General features: G+C 34.5%; 1 long non-coding RNA gene across 1 annotated transcript; it reads right to left on the reverse strand.

Annotated features, from left to right (window-relative positions):
• Window positions 1-3,428: 3,428 nt before the first annotated feature.
• On the reverse strand, window positions 3,429-15,854 carry LOC127882426 (uncharacterized). The gene is made up of 11 exons (XR_008050532.1): window positions 15,380-15,854; window positions 13,281-13,376; window positions 12,828-12,933; window positions 11,813-12,045; window positions 10,969-11,082; window positions 9,240-9,328; window positions 8,783-8,852; window positions 8,549-8,612; window positions 7,445-7,483; window positions 6,943-7,124; window positions 3,429-6,546 (listed from the first exon to the last, which is right to left on the reverse strand). It is a non-coding gene; the product is annotated as an uncharacterized LOC127882426 (long non-coding RNA).

Here is a 15,854-nt window from a genome sequence, read left to right on the forward strand (position 1 = left end):
ACAAAATGTCAGTCAGTTAATTAATTAGTCAACTAATCAATTAAAATCATATTGGCTGGCTTATTCTGAATCGGCTTACTGTAAACAAGATTGGTTAATTGAATAGGCTAATCAAAGAAGATAAGCTTTGCTCGGAATATTGCTTTTTTGTTTAGTTTTGCATTTAGTTGTAGGAACCAATGTCCGGACTGTCAAATAACAAAAACTACAACAACAACCTTTATAAGCATAAAAACACAATACAATGCTTTTTTGGCCACAAAACAGAAAGTTGCGCAATAACATAGGAACGAATGTCCGGGCTGTCAAAATAGTATTGTCCGGTTTGTTAAATACAATATTCGAGCGAATGTACGCCTTGTCAAAATTAGCGTAGGAACGATTGTCCTTGTGAACGAATGTCCGGAAACCGTACGGAACAACATAATTAAAACAAGCATTTTCGTTTAACCTCAACGGGGTTAAACATTTTGATATAAAATGCTATACATTTTCACTCATAATCTCTTGCAAAGAAATTTTATTATACATGTTTAGACAGTTCAATTTCCACCACGTCCGTTTGTTTCACTTGTATATAATAATTTCTTTAATATTGTCATTCACTCTAAAATACATTTTATTTAATGTAAAAGAAAATTAACATACAATTTAAATAGTGTCATGTACTTCGCGTTTATAGTGCTTTGTCTTATGGTTGATTCAACACCGCTTACACGTTCGACAGTTCATGAAAAATAGCGCACGCCAACACACCCATACCTTTGAGAATTATAATCATATAATACTATTTATTTTATTTTGCGGCTTTTATATATCTTTGTTTTGAGCAATTATCGATGTTAGGTCTTCAGACCACCTTTACTCTGATGTGTTAATGGGTTATTCGTATTTGTATAAAGATGTTTTTTTTTTAAATATTCACTAATTGTACTAGATAGTATGTCGTTGAATTATTATTATGGTTGTTATAATGATTATTTAAGAAGTATTTATCAATTTATTGACTTAACACATACTGTAATAATGTTATAACCGTCCCGAATGTAAAACATTACAGTCAACTGCTCTATAATGATCGATATTCTCAACCATTCGCATAACATAGGAAAAGAAAGTTGTCACGTTCCGCCTCGTTCTGAGATTCGACTCGTCACGTGATATCTAATAATAGCAACAGTGTTCGTATTGTGAAACTGGTCTATTTCGTTCATTGTAACTTATATCTTGCGCAAGTTTAACATAAGACAGTATTTATATAACTCTTCATTATCTGGAACTGTATTTTCAAGCAATATCCGAATTTAGTATGTAAATATCAATATTATTAGCACCAAAAATAGGAAATATTATAACAAATTAATACAAAAAAACACTATTTTTATGTTTGATAAGAGAGTGGTCTACAATATAAACCCAATACAAGTCATCGGTTTGCACAAAAAGCGTAAGAAATCAAAATTTCATATATAAAGGTTATATTACACTGATTTATCACGCTATTGTAGAATAAGCGTGAACACAAAACTGCATTTTCTAAAACATTACAACAGATGCACGAGTGCTAAAGCCTATATTTAATATTTAATAATAGAAAGTTTCTTTATGCAGTTAAACATAGAAGATAATGCCTTATCTGTGTGTTCACGTGTGTTTGTTTAAATTGAATAAATCAAGAGTTGTCGCGTATTACTCGTTACAAGGCCGTGCACGTCTGACCTTTTGAAATTTATTGTCAAAGTAAATTGTCAAAAACCATTGTGAAATATTTTTATGGGCATTTATATAGTGCACTCGGGTATCCCCGCAACATGACTTTCCCAAACAGACCTATTATGATACGCAATTACGAACACGAACATCGGTATCCTCGCTACATGGCTTTCCAATACAAAATTAGAATGGTACTCTTATAACGGATCTGAACATCTGGTAGTAGGGTATCCCCGATTCATGACTTCTCGTGCAGAACTAGAGTGATACACAATAGCGGACATGGCCATCTGTTAAAAGGGTATCTCCGCTACTTGACTTCACGTGCATAAGGCCGGGTTTACATGTCTCCGCGTTCCGTGTCCGTGTCCGCGAAAAAACGAACTGGTTGAAATCTGTTGGACTCAGTACACGGACGGCAGTCAACATGAAAGGTCGACTTTCAAGCATAGATATTAGTGAAAAAATAATAAACTTAGTAAATATACAACAAACGTATGAAAGAATTCAAAGACAAAGACATTGCATTAAAACATCTGGAAAAGCATAGCCAACGAAATGTAAATTGATGGCGTTTCAGGTAAGTGAGAATAGTAATTTGCGACTATATATCGTCTGCATATTGTACACTCTATAATCGCTTTTCAACAGACACAGTTTATATTCCAAACAAGATATAACGCTAAAATAAGTCGCTATTTATGTTCTTTTTTGCCTATATATATAAGTTTCACATATAAGTTTTGAAGTCTGTCTAATACGAATAAATCAGTAATGTTTATCAATATAATTATAAGGTTTTTAGAATCTGAATTAATAAATTTGTTCGACGGTTTCTTATGATGGCACGTACATCTATCCAGTACCAATGTCTGCAATCCGTCTACTAACATGCTGTACTGCAGTCATCACAAAAAATGTGTGCTCTTCTAATAACGACATCTTAATCCAAGTACCACCTCGTTTGGAATGGGGTTTTACACGGAAAGGCTAAAATAATAAGCGGATGTATGGACTAGATACTCCGTGTCCGTATACGGAACGCGGACACGAAACGCGAACGCCGAGCACGGACACGGAAACATGGAAACCCGGCCTGACTAGAATGATACGCAATAACGGACATAAACATCTGGTAGTAGGGTATCCGCGCTACATGACTTTCCCGTGCAGAACTAGAGTGATACGCAATAATGGACATGAACATCTTCTAGTAGGGTATCATCGCTACATGACTTTCCCGTGCAGAACTAGAGTGAAACGCAATAACGGACATGAATATCTGTTAGAAGGGTATCACCGCTAAATGACTACACGTGCAGAACTAGAGTGATACGCAATAACGGACATGAACATCTGGTAGCACGGTATTCCCCTTACATGACTTTCTCGTGCAGAACTAGAGTGATACGCAATATATACGTCATATATATTTGTTTTGTTGTTTACGCTCAGTTGAATTAAGGATCAAACCTGCACAGTCGTGTTTTGCATATCAACTCACTCAAAGTACACCATTATACCTTCGTGAAATATTCCATGTATATATTGCATGCTCAGCACAAAATCCCTTTTGAGTACCGTTACTAAGTTATAAGTGTATAAGGTGTCCTATATATTGGTTGCACTCTATCCCTAACCTGTGACATAACTCAGGGACTGTTTGTATAGGTCCGTGCATAACTATATAAAAAAGAACACAACTTTTATTTAAATGATTTTCATTTCATTCAGGTTTATTTTTCATACATTGATTCACAATATAAAATTATTGCAAGCAATTAATAACATGACTCAACATACATACAATTTAAACTATGCAAAAACATTGTCCATAAGTGTTAAGCTAAGTTTTACATACCTTACTAATTACCTTTCAGTACTCAACAACATCTACAGTATCACAAAAACAAGCTGAAGCAAAGCGACACCATACACACAAAAAAATTAACAGGGTAAATCGGTGTAATAACAATTGATTGGTGTATGTACTAACACCATTTCAGCAACAGAAAAGCAAAGGGGTGGAACCATCAACCTCTTAATTGCTCTTAAATTGTATTGTCCAAGATATGTTGAAGTCTATACTAAACAAGATATGTTTGTGAAACACTAGGTCCCACCCATATATTTGACCTTTGACCTTGAAGGATGACCTTGACCTATCACCACTCAAAATGTGCAGCTCCATGAGATACACATGCATGCCAAATATCAAGTTGCTATCTTCAATATTGCAAAAGTTATGGCCAATGTTAAAGTTTGACGCAAACAAACCAACAAACAGACAGGGCAAATATAATATGTCCCCAAGTATAGACTGGGACGTAAAAAGGACATAGCTTTTGAGACATATATATCAATTGCTTTTAAAATTGTAATATATATGCATGTATTTGTGATAATAGTAATCTGAACATGATTGTCAGTTTATATATATATTTATGATAATAGCAACCTGAACATGATTGTTAGTTTAATTATTTCTGTATACGACCACCTATACGCAAAGAAATTATAGATGAATCTATAAGGAATAGTTTTCTCTGTATTAAAATTCTAGAATGGTTTATCCTTTGGAATAATGTATGTTTTAATATTGGTATGAGTATTAGTACAAGTTAGAATTAACCAATTATCGATCCTCTTTACACAACAAAATTATAGATGATCTATTCTGATCATTGTTCTCGTAAAATAGCAACTGTTTCATCATTTCAAATGACCTTATGAGAATACTTGAGGCAAAAGTATATAAGCATGAACAATTCAATTTGTTTTGTAGCATGGGGCATTTAAAAACAAAAAGAAACAAGCATACCAACACAATCATGATTTACATATGATACAGTATACAGCTGGAAAACAGATATCATAAATTGTCATTGAAATGTGAGTTTATAACGAGCAAATTCGTTGAATTGATATCCCCCAGCCAATATGCTTCTGGACACAAGTGTTATATTTGACAATCAAAAAAGCATTTTTTTCCAAGATAAAAAGGGCAATAACTCCTTTATTAACAGATGGTGTACATGCATCATCATCACCATTTGACATGCATCATCCTCTTATCCATATATATATAATATATATATATACTCATACCAAGTTTCAATGATATCGGCCAAAGCACTTCCAAAATATGGCTCCTGACACACAAAAAAGCATTTTTTCAAGATACAAAGGGCCATAACTCCGTTATTAACAGATTGTGTACAATGCCATTTGGCGTGCATCATCCTCTTATCCATATTTATACACATACCAAGTTTCAATGAAATCCGATAAAGCACTTCCAAGATATGGCTCCGGACGGACGGACGGAAAATGCCAAAACAATATCCCTCTGCCTATGGCGGGGGATAACAACTTCAGTATATATGGAACAAGAGATTGCCAAGCAATATGGTCACCTACCGGTAAAACTCCACCAGTCAGTAATTTTTTTATATTTTTTTTTTACATTTGTTGCCATAGCAACCACAATTTTTGACATAGGAACAAAATGAATTGACGTGCATAATCTCCATATAAGCCATCTGTCCACGTTTCAAGTTTCATAAAAAAATATGAAGAACTTTGAAGTTATCGCAGGATCCAGAAAAGTGTGACGGACTGACAGACAGACTGACACACGCAGACAGACTGACACACGGAGCGCAAACAATAAGTCCCCCCCCCCCCAGCAAGAAAGATACTGGCGTTTATTTCATAGTTATATTCGCTCTATATATATCTCGACTTTACTCGCTGCGAAATTTCCTAGCGGGATGACCTAATTTGGGCTCCACTAACAAAATTTGCGGGGAGAAAAGTCGATATATAAAGCGAATTTAAATACGAAATAAATGCCAATCACCTTTTTACTGATATGGCTGGAAAGTGATTCAAGTAATTCACTACTGAAGGCATTCCAGTCATATCTCCCAGATCTCCCAGAGTAAACACTGACTTTGCTTTCTGATTTTGCTCAACTGAGCACAATGTGAGCTTTTGTGTTATACAACCAACGACGGACAAAAGGCGATCACAAAAGCTCACATTGTGCTCAGTTGAGCTACCAGTTGAGCTACAAACAAGAGCATTTAAAAAGCCATAGCACAGTTGTTTGTCTTATCTTAGAACACTTATTGCGAACAATTCAATTGAGACAATTAAGACAATATTGCGTTTGAGTCAATGATGTCTTTTAAACATTTAATTGTCACCATCAGAGTCATTGTCACTATCACTGTCTGTAAAATCCTCATCACTGAGTATTACATCAGTTGGTTCAGAGGGTTCTAACTCGTATTCTGGTAAGTTTCCATAATTTATTTCAGAAATACGAGCCTCTTGAACGCTGGTTAGACCAACCTTTTGTGCAAAATCAGAAAGCAAAGTCAGTGTTAAGTCTGGGAGATATGACTGGAATGCCTTCAGTAATGAATTAAATTTCATTTCCACATAAAGCCCTTCTTTGATGATGACTGGCATGTCTCCTTTAACATTATCCAGGACCTTGTTTAAAAGACCTGAATGTTGATTGGAAAAGAAATGTAATGTTGACTTCATTTCTGAAATCAAAAGTTCCTTTTCTTCTGCAGCTCTCTGTGTCATGCAAAACAGGCGAACAGCTTGCTGTTTTACAGACACAGGCACACTGGTCCTCCAAGCACCTACATCTGATGACTTCAAAATGTCCCACAGCTTGCTGTCACACGACTTTACATCTTCAAATGACAAATGTGTCGGCATTTTAACGACTTCCCCGCCAACCGCATTGTACAACGACAGCTGTTCTCTTATCTTTTTGTTGCTTGCCCAATCTTATGGCTACAGCTTGTCCTCCTAAAAGCAACATTATTTTTTAAGTTTTAGTTAACTTTCAAATGACTCCTAAAAGAAAGGTAATGAATGATGTGACAATTTAATTAGGAAATACTTTTACTGTTTTTAGTAACAGAGACCTAGATCTCAAGCTAAGTCTGCATATAAACTACCAGCACACTTAACTGTACAAAATACCCACATGAACACTCAAATTATTTAGAGGAACATTCTATGTAATGTAACAGCTAACATTGCTTAACTGGTCCCAAATGTAATCCCAAACTTAATGTGCAATACAAGTTTCATCACGTATATTCAGTAATGAAAAACACACTGAAAGGTCTTAGGAAGATATTTGTATTACATTAAGGTGACAATAACTTGTATCATATAGAAATGGATTTTTATACTTACTTGCATACTTTTTTATTAAATCTAACAAAAACAGCCTCTCTGCAGTGGTCTGTTGAAGGGTCTCCAGTATCTGAAGTCTTAGTTTCTCTTGTGCTGTCTTGAGTGTCCGCAGGTAATCAACATTTGTTGAGTCCCATTTGACACCAGCCTTCTTCCCTTTCTTTTTCAGTTTTGTCTCTAGCCTGCATTGGATAAAATTACATCCTATTGATGTATATGTTCTTGTATGTAAGATTGGCATTTAAAGGTGAAATGACTTTTTAAAGTAATTATTTTATACACGCATTAGGCAAAGAATCTATAACATGCATTAACCTTTGACCATTTAAAAACTACTTGTCTGGGGGTAATTTACATATCGTTATTTTTATAAGTGGATAGAGTTTAATTTGCCTTACTTAGAGGACAGAAAATAGAACAGAATGTTTAAATAAATAAATAAGTATCAAATGGAAAAAGGTCAATTAAAAAAGGCCATGCATAATATATACATGCAATATACCTTTTCTTATCTTTGTTTACATCCGTCGCAAACACACCCCTAAAATTAAGATTTCATAAAATTGTTAGCGATATAATTATATATTTAACATACATAGAGCATATGATTTTTAACCACTGGCCACTACAGGAACATTATGTAAATGTACTATGTATCTAACAAGAGCTGTCAGAGGACAGCGCGCTCGACTATTCAAGTGCTTGACAGTATAACGTAAGACAACATGGGGAAATTGTTCAAATTATTCAATAAGGTCAAGTTAATAGTTCAGGTATATTTTCAGGTGGGGGTAGGGGAGGGGGTTGAGAGGGGGTATAATGTGGGGTGTGGTCATTTATAAGACGATCTTTCAAAAATAAAAAAATGAAAAAAAAAATATTTTTTTTGGGGGGGTGGGGGGTGGGGGGGGCAGGGATTCAGGGTTGGTGCGTGGGGGATGGTTTGGACGGAATCCATTGTGGTATTCATACAAGTGTTGTTTTGTAAAAGTATTCATAAAATCTGATCATAAATAAAGAAGTTATGGCAATTTAACTAATTTATTCTTTTGACATTGAGAGTCAAGGTCATTCAAAGGTCAAGGTCAAATTGAACTTGCCAGGTACAGAACCCTCATGATAGTAAGAAAATATTTGAAGTTTGAAAGCAATAGCTTTGATACTTTAGAAGTCAAGTGGATCTAAACACACAATTTAACAAAATATTCAATTACTAAGACAAAAAAGGGCCATTATTCTTACAAAATGCTTGCTACAGTTGTCTGCTCTTGTTTATAGATTGGGGTCATGTTGGTAAAGAAGTTTGCAAAATATGAAAGCAAACTATAACATTTGCACGCTAACGCCGACGCCCAGGTGAGGAGGATAGCTCTACTATATATATTTCATATATAATAGTCGAGCTAACAAACAAAAAAAATCTCCCCGAAAAACATTCTGAGAAAAAAAGGGTTAAGTGTTATGATTGAAAACTCATTATTCTTGCACATCACAACTTCATTTATTTTTTATTTATCCACAAAGAGACTGGATGCTAACTAATAACATTACTCAGAATCTGTATAAAATAACGTAGTAACAAATGCATTATTCCTATTAAAAGTACCTGTATTTTGTTAGCTCCTCCAGGACTAGACAATACTCTTCAGCAGGTGACAAGGAGTGATTTTCTGTATTAAAATGTGAAGTGCAAATCATTAAAACACAAAGACCATGTTAAGCACATTATGTGGCTTGTAAACACTTATTGAATTTCTGTTAAAACAATTGAATGCTGCGAGAAAATGAAAAACTCACTAAGCTACTTATGAATCAAATAATTATCATATAACAAACATACCAGTTGATTTGCTGCGGATACACACAACCCGCTCATAATCTATCCATTCCTGTAGACATTCAGTTGACTCCTAATCAACAGAACAATTTAATAAATATTTGTGAACTTACACAGAGAAAAACAATAATTATTTTAAATTCATCTACATTATTTAAATGGTTCATTTTGTTATCGGGACATTTATAGTTTTGTTTCTTCTGATTTAACATAAAGTCTTTCAATTCTATATTGTTATGCACAAACATTTTGTTTTTTTTAATATTGGAACAATATTTTCTGAGATGGCAATTAGTCGAATTCTGTCAAGCCAGCAATTAAAGGTGTTCATCTCACAACTGGTATTGACATGTGCATCATTTAATTAAACACTGGAAACTGCAAAACAAATATGGGATGGTAATTTTATATAATGACACAAACACTTGTAGAAAATCTGCATTTGTCCATGTTTTCTTACCTGCAAAAGGTTCCAAAATTTCTTGAAGAGCCTCCTTGCTTTTTTTTCTATATCCTCTGCTCTAGCAAGCTTATCAGGGAGGGAGAATCCTGAATAAGAAAATACCCAGAAGTTTAAATTGTCACAGAAAACTAGCATCCATTTTCAAAAAAGAAAACACCTTTCATGAGAAATTGACAGTCAACACTTCTAACGACTTCGTTGAGGGAACAGTAAACTGCTATCTATCCTTTCTTTAAAAGATTAATTCAAATCAGTGGTAAATACTAGCACATGGAGTTTTGTCTCCATCAGTAAGTAAAAGTTAGCGTTTTTCTTTTCATTATGTCCTCTTTGTTTCACATCATGTTACAAGATTGACAATATAACCCTTTATCTTAGGAATTGTATTATTTACAGTCAGCTAGCAAGCCTCTGTTGGTTATGCGAGAAATCAATAAAACCAATGTATTGAATAAGTTTCACAATGATTAGGCAAAATTGTGACTTCGATAGTGTTCGATCACAAGGTTTCTCTCTAGTAACATAAGGAAAACTGCCCCCCTCCCTGGCAGCCATGTTTTTTTACTGATTGGGATCATTTGCGAACTCGTCTGAAATATATATATATATAACCCGTTACCACTTAGATACGTATTTTCACGCATTTGTAGTTCCTTATAAAATAATATTTCATTGAAGACCTTTCTTACTAGATTAAAGATTTTAAGACTTCATATCTAAACCATAGATACTGATGAGCAGCAAACAGCATAAAACATGAACAGGCTGCGAGTTACTCTCAGGCTTTTCTGGTTTTATGCTGTTTGCACATTGCCTTTTTCACTTTGCTTCTAAGCGGGAAAGGGATAACCAATCTTTTCAACAAGTTTCATGATGATTGGGCAAAAAATGTGACTTATAGTTTTCACAAGCTTTTTTAAATAGATAAATATAAGAAAACTGCCCCTCCACTTCCCGGCAGTCATGTTATTCAACTGACCGGAACCATTTTCAAACTCAACTCTCATATCAAGGAAACATATGTTCTGACCAAATTTCATGAAAATTGGGCCAAAAATGTGACTTCTAGAGTGTTCACATGTTTTCACTATATACATATAGAGAAAAATGTCCTGCCCACTGGCAGCCATGTTTTTTCACCGATCTGGACCATTATCTAACTCGTCCGAGATATCAATAAAACCAATGTTTTGACCAACTTTCATGATGATTGGGCAAAAATTGTGACTTCTAGAGTGTTTACAAGGTTTCTCTATAGCCAAATAAGGAAAACTGCTCCGCCCACTGGCGGTCATGTTTTTCACAGACTGGAACCACTTTTGAACTCAACCATCATATCATTAAGACAAACAAAGTTACATGAAGATTGGGCATGAAATGTTACTTCTACTGTGTTTACAAGTTTTTTCTTTTTTGACCTAGTGCCCTAGTTTTTGACCCGGCACAACCCAGTTTCAAACTCGACCGAGATTTCATTGGGACAAAGCTTCTGACCAAGTTTAATGAAGATCGGACAATAAATGTGGCCTCTAGAGTGTTTATGAACAAATGTGAACGGACGGAGGGACGGACAGACGTCGGACAAAGAACGGTCACAAAAGCTCACCTGAGCAATCAGGTGAGCTAAAAAGCAAAGTATCAATTCATTGATTAATATTTATTTTAAATACTGTAATTGTTAAATGGTGGGATAATTTTCTGTTACAATCACTATTTTTAACATTACCTCATAACAAGCTGGACATTTGGATCCATCATCGTGGATGTTTTCCATTTGGTAGATAAAATGTCGAAATTCATCGGCTGTTCCTCCTACAAGCACTTTGTACAAATCTTTGACCTAAAAATATAACCGTGATTTATCCCATTTATTCAAAATTTATTAAACATGATAAAATATAGAGACAAAACCAACAGTTAAAGCAAGCTGTAAGAACTTAAAATAAACGTTTAAAGGTAAACTAAAGCATACACATAAGGCAATTACACATTGCAATTAAAAATAAGGCTTGTCATAGGATCTGACATATGCCCCCAATGTGGAATATTGTCGGTGCAGTGTGAACTTTTTTGTGAAACTTTTCCAGATGTTAAACTTTGTTCTGTGTTAGCGACTTCAGTATGGTGTTTCCACTTACATACTTATATTCAATCATCCATCCATTCAGCATAATTCCATGCTGTCTGCTCTTAATCAAATTGAATTTGATAATTTTCATATCAAATAATAATGTATGTTAATCTATAAAATTGTTAATAGCCACTATAACACATAGGGTCTTTCTGTAATTATTTGTGTACAATGGTGAGACATACTTTTAAAAAGTAGAGCATAAAAATGGAAGGGGGATGGTACATATTTAACAGAGAGGGGCACAAAAATGGAAGGCTCCACCTCCTGCTTTTCTGATACTAGTATAGCAAATCATTCACATGAATCAGTAAATCAAATATTTATACTTAAATTATTTTGTAAACAAGCTTTATTTTATGTATTAACTACATATAAAAATATAATACTTTTGTGTTACTTCAAAAGCAATTCAAACAAAAATCATGTACAAACATACAGGGTGATGAATATATGTCTTCATGTGCTTTGATGTCCACGCGTCTAATGCGGAGCAGAAACTTTTAAATGACACCGAGCTTTCAAGAAGAAGACCACATAACCAGCGCATGAAGTCAAAGTGAAATGCCACGTTTGGAAATTTGGTTGAAGATGGCCACAGGTTGAACCTAATCAAGCGTACAGCTTCAACTTCACACTTGCAAAATTGCAGGGTCTTCAAATGCTGTCGACCTTAAAAAAGATTACAAGGTTTTTAAAAAATACTTATGGTTGTTAACTATAAAAAGTGTTTTAGTAATTGCAAATTGGCAAAACCATGATTTATTGGGATCATATAACTCACTTTAACTTGCAACTTAGTTGTAACCATGCTGGGCATTTCCAGTTGTAATAATTAGTTACTTGGCTTTTAATGACCCAGTTTGATACAGGGTGCATATATTAATATTGGCGAGAATGTAGCTAGATTCCAATATAAGTTGACTACTGTTTAACAAAAAGTAACAGGACAGCAAAACAACCTGCAACAAATCTTTCGTACCAAGTTACATTATAGGATAAGAACAATGCAATGATCAGTGTGAGACATGACAAGATCAGAACAATTATCAGCATGAGACATGATAAGATAAGAACAATGATAAGCGTGAGACATGATAAGATAATAACAATGATCTGCATGAGACATGATAAGATAATTACAATTATCAGCATGAACCAGGATAAGATAAGAACAATGATCAGTTTGAGACAAGATCAGAACAATTAGCAGCATGAGATATAAAATATGAACAATTATCAGCATTAGACATGATAAGAACAATGATCAGTGTGAGACAATATCTGAACAATTATCAGCATGAGACATGATAAGATAATAACAATATCACCAAGAGACATGATAAGATAAAAGCAATTATCAGCATGAGACAAGATAAGAACAATTGTCAGCATGAGAAATTATAAGATAAGAACAATGATGAGGGTGAGACATGATAGGATTACAAAATTACCTTTATCATCCACGACCACGAGTTTTTTCAGGTAAGTAGTGCTACAGGAATGGTCATTCAATTTCCAAGCCTCATCATCATCAATGAAAGAAAGGTAAGCCATGTTCTGTAAAAAAGGGCATTTAAGACAAATGCTCAATAAGCATTTAAAAACACCTGGCAGTTTTAAAGTTCAAGATAACAACAGCTTTTGAGTTTGATGGCAGTTGGAACTGGTTGGTTTTGAAACCATGTATTGAAAAAGACCACATTTGTAATACACGTATTTGTATGAAGCTCATGTAATGATAATTTTCTAAAATGGTACTTTGAATATCTCTAAACACATTCAAAGATTTTTTAAATACATGAAGTCATACCACTTTAAGAAAAAAAAGTACACTGTCTTAGATGATTTATGTTCAAATTCAATGATATGATAAATGCTTTCTCTTGTATTTGTTAACATTGTACCTTCCAAATGCAAATGAGGATGTTAATGCCTCAACCGCAAGCATGTGAGGCACGTAGTCTCCCATGAACAGCAATCACAACACCTGTACAGTTCATCTGTGGAGAGACAACAATCAGCACATTGTCGCTTATTGGGTGTCTGCATTTGTACATAAGCAGACATAATTTCTGGAGATATACTTTTCCATTCTTCAAGACGTTTGGCCTTTTCAGTATCGTATCTTATATTTTCATCTGCAACGCATACATATCTTTCTTTAATATTTTGAGGAGTTTCGAGTTGACAGTAAATATTATTGATTATAGACAAATAAGTAGACCTCAATTATTGTATTCTCAGATATTCCAAGTTTTTTTCCATGATTTTGTGAGGACCCTGGCCCACTAACTTTTTTTTTGAGTTGCGAACTTTTCAATTTTTTTTTTTCAATGAGTCGCAAAATTCTGAAACATAATTGTAGTGTGTGTTTTTTTTATATACATTTCCACACACCCGTGGTATGGGGTACTTTCCCACTTTAATTAATATCATGAGTATGTATCGTACAATTCCCTTATTTTGAGCATGACCTAATTTATATCACTTTGTTTACATTAAGATTGCGGCTCTCATGATGACGTCACATGCATGCGTTCCGAGTATTTTGTTTTACTAACATTACTACGCTTGAAAATATAAACTACAGACACAACTAAAATAAGGAAAAAAAAAGTTTAATTACATTTACAAATCTTACTTCAACTGTAATATTCTAATTGTATGCCGATTCCGTTCATGTTTTTGCTACTCATCAATAAACTTGCACAGAAATTGCAGACCACTGCGCTTGTGTAAACACATAATTTCATGTATTTGTTTTATTTTAAAGAAAATTCTTTTACTTTTTCACAATTCCCAGAAAATGTTGCATGGAAAAATCTTTGCAGGTACATCACAAAAATAGGTGACATCCCTTATCCACATGTTCAGTGGGTATACACTGTCTCGATTTGATATTTTTATCAAATTTTTTAATAGTTACATATATGCCAAAATTTTATTTGAACAAATTGCGAACGTTTTTGTTTTTTCCAATTCTTGAGCACTTGAGTATATGTTGCTTAACAGAAGATCTACCGATAAAACAGAAACTTGTTAAATGGTAAATAGAAGTTATAAAAAAGTTAAATTAATCTTTCAGTTTCTCTAAATTTGTTCAGTGAATCGAATTTTCTAAGTTTAATTGACATCATGTCTATTGCAATCGAGTACTATAGCTTTTTTAATGTAACCTTTTGACTCAAGGTAGACAACGCGTGTAGTGTATATTATTTGCGGATGTGCATGGAACTATCGCCTTTGCGTAGTTTAACACGCTGTAAATAAACAATTTTTACATGGATTTAATGGGAATGAAATAAATTGTTTGAGGTACATCGTTTATTGCGGCAATGTTTGAATTATTTCAGAAATTATTTTATTTGTTTCCTTAACCGCTTGACTGAAGGTAATTGGAGGATATATTTATACTAGCTGTGTGATCTTATAAGGTAATGTCAGAAGTTGTGCGACAATGCTGGGAATTAAAAACAAGAGCAATGCATAACGGGTGCCACACTCGGCTACGGGTGCAGTTTTGAATAAATGAAGGCTTGTCAGATTATTTTTTTTTTAAAAAGGTTACAGTGACCTTGACCTTTGACCTAGTGACCCCCAAAATGGGTGTGGCACGTAGATCTCATCAAGGTGCATCTACATATGAAGTTTCAAAGTTGTAGGTGGAATCACTTTGATTTTAGAGCAAATGTTAAGGTTTTAGCACGACGCGGACGGCGGACGTCAGACGGCGGACGACGAGCTGGCTATGACAATAACTCTGGTTTTCTCCGAAAAACGCTGAGCTAAAAAATGATCCAAATATCAGTCTGGAATAATAATTAACTTCAGATTTTTAAACTTTCCTTAATACTGTATCATTGGTTTTGGAAACATTACTTTGTGAATAGATATATATGATCACACACACCCATAAACCAAGGACAGCTGACATGTGACTAGAGCCGGACGGAGGCTGGAATTAATCTCAATCAATGCACCAATTAGGTTGTTGTTTACTTACCAAATGTAACCGAAGTATCTACGTCTGATACTGAACTGCTATTTGTAGTACAGTTAGCAATTAAGTTTGTTTCTGGTTTCTCATTCTCAATCTGAACTTCTGCAAGTTCTTGTGATTGCGTTCCAAGCTTTTGCCTACTGCCCCACTTCTCGGTGACATGTAGGCCTACTGTTCGCCGGCTTTTCCCCTTGTACACAGTTTTAATAGAAGCTTCCGGATCATTGGCATGATGTTTAGTTAATTTAGGCTGATCACTTTATTATCCCATAATTATTTGTATTCTATAATTAAAATAACAGACACGTTTCTTCCGCGAACGCCGGTACGTCAGCATTATCAGACGATTGACTGTATAAGCGCCTTTCAGAAAGGTATAATTTGCGGCCAGATAAGACTTGACGTAAAGCTGAAGCGCAATCGAACCACTCCAATAGCTTTTAAATGCTTATCACTGCGCAGGCAAATTTAATTAAAA

This window comes from Dreissena polymorpha, chromosome 5 (genome assembly GCF_020536995.1).
Source record: "Dreissena polymorpha isolate Duluth1 chromosome 5, UMN_Dpol_1.0, whole genome shotgun sequence".
Classification (NCBI taxonomy): domain Eukaryota; kingdom Metazoa; phylum Mollusca; class Bivalvia; order Myida; family Dreissenidae; genus Dreissena; species Dreissena polymorpha.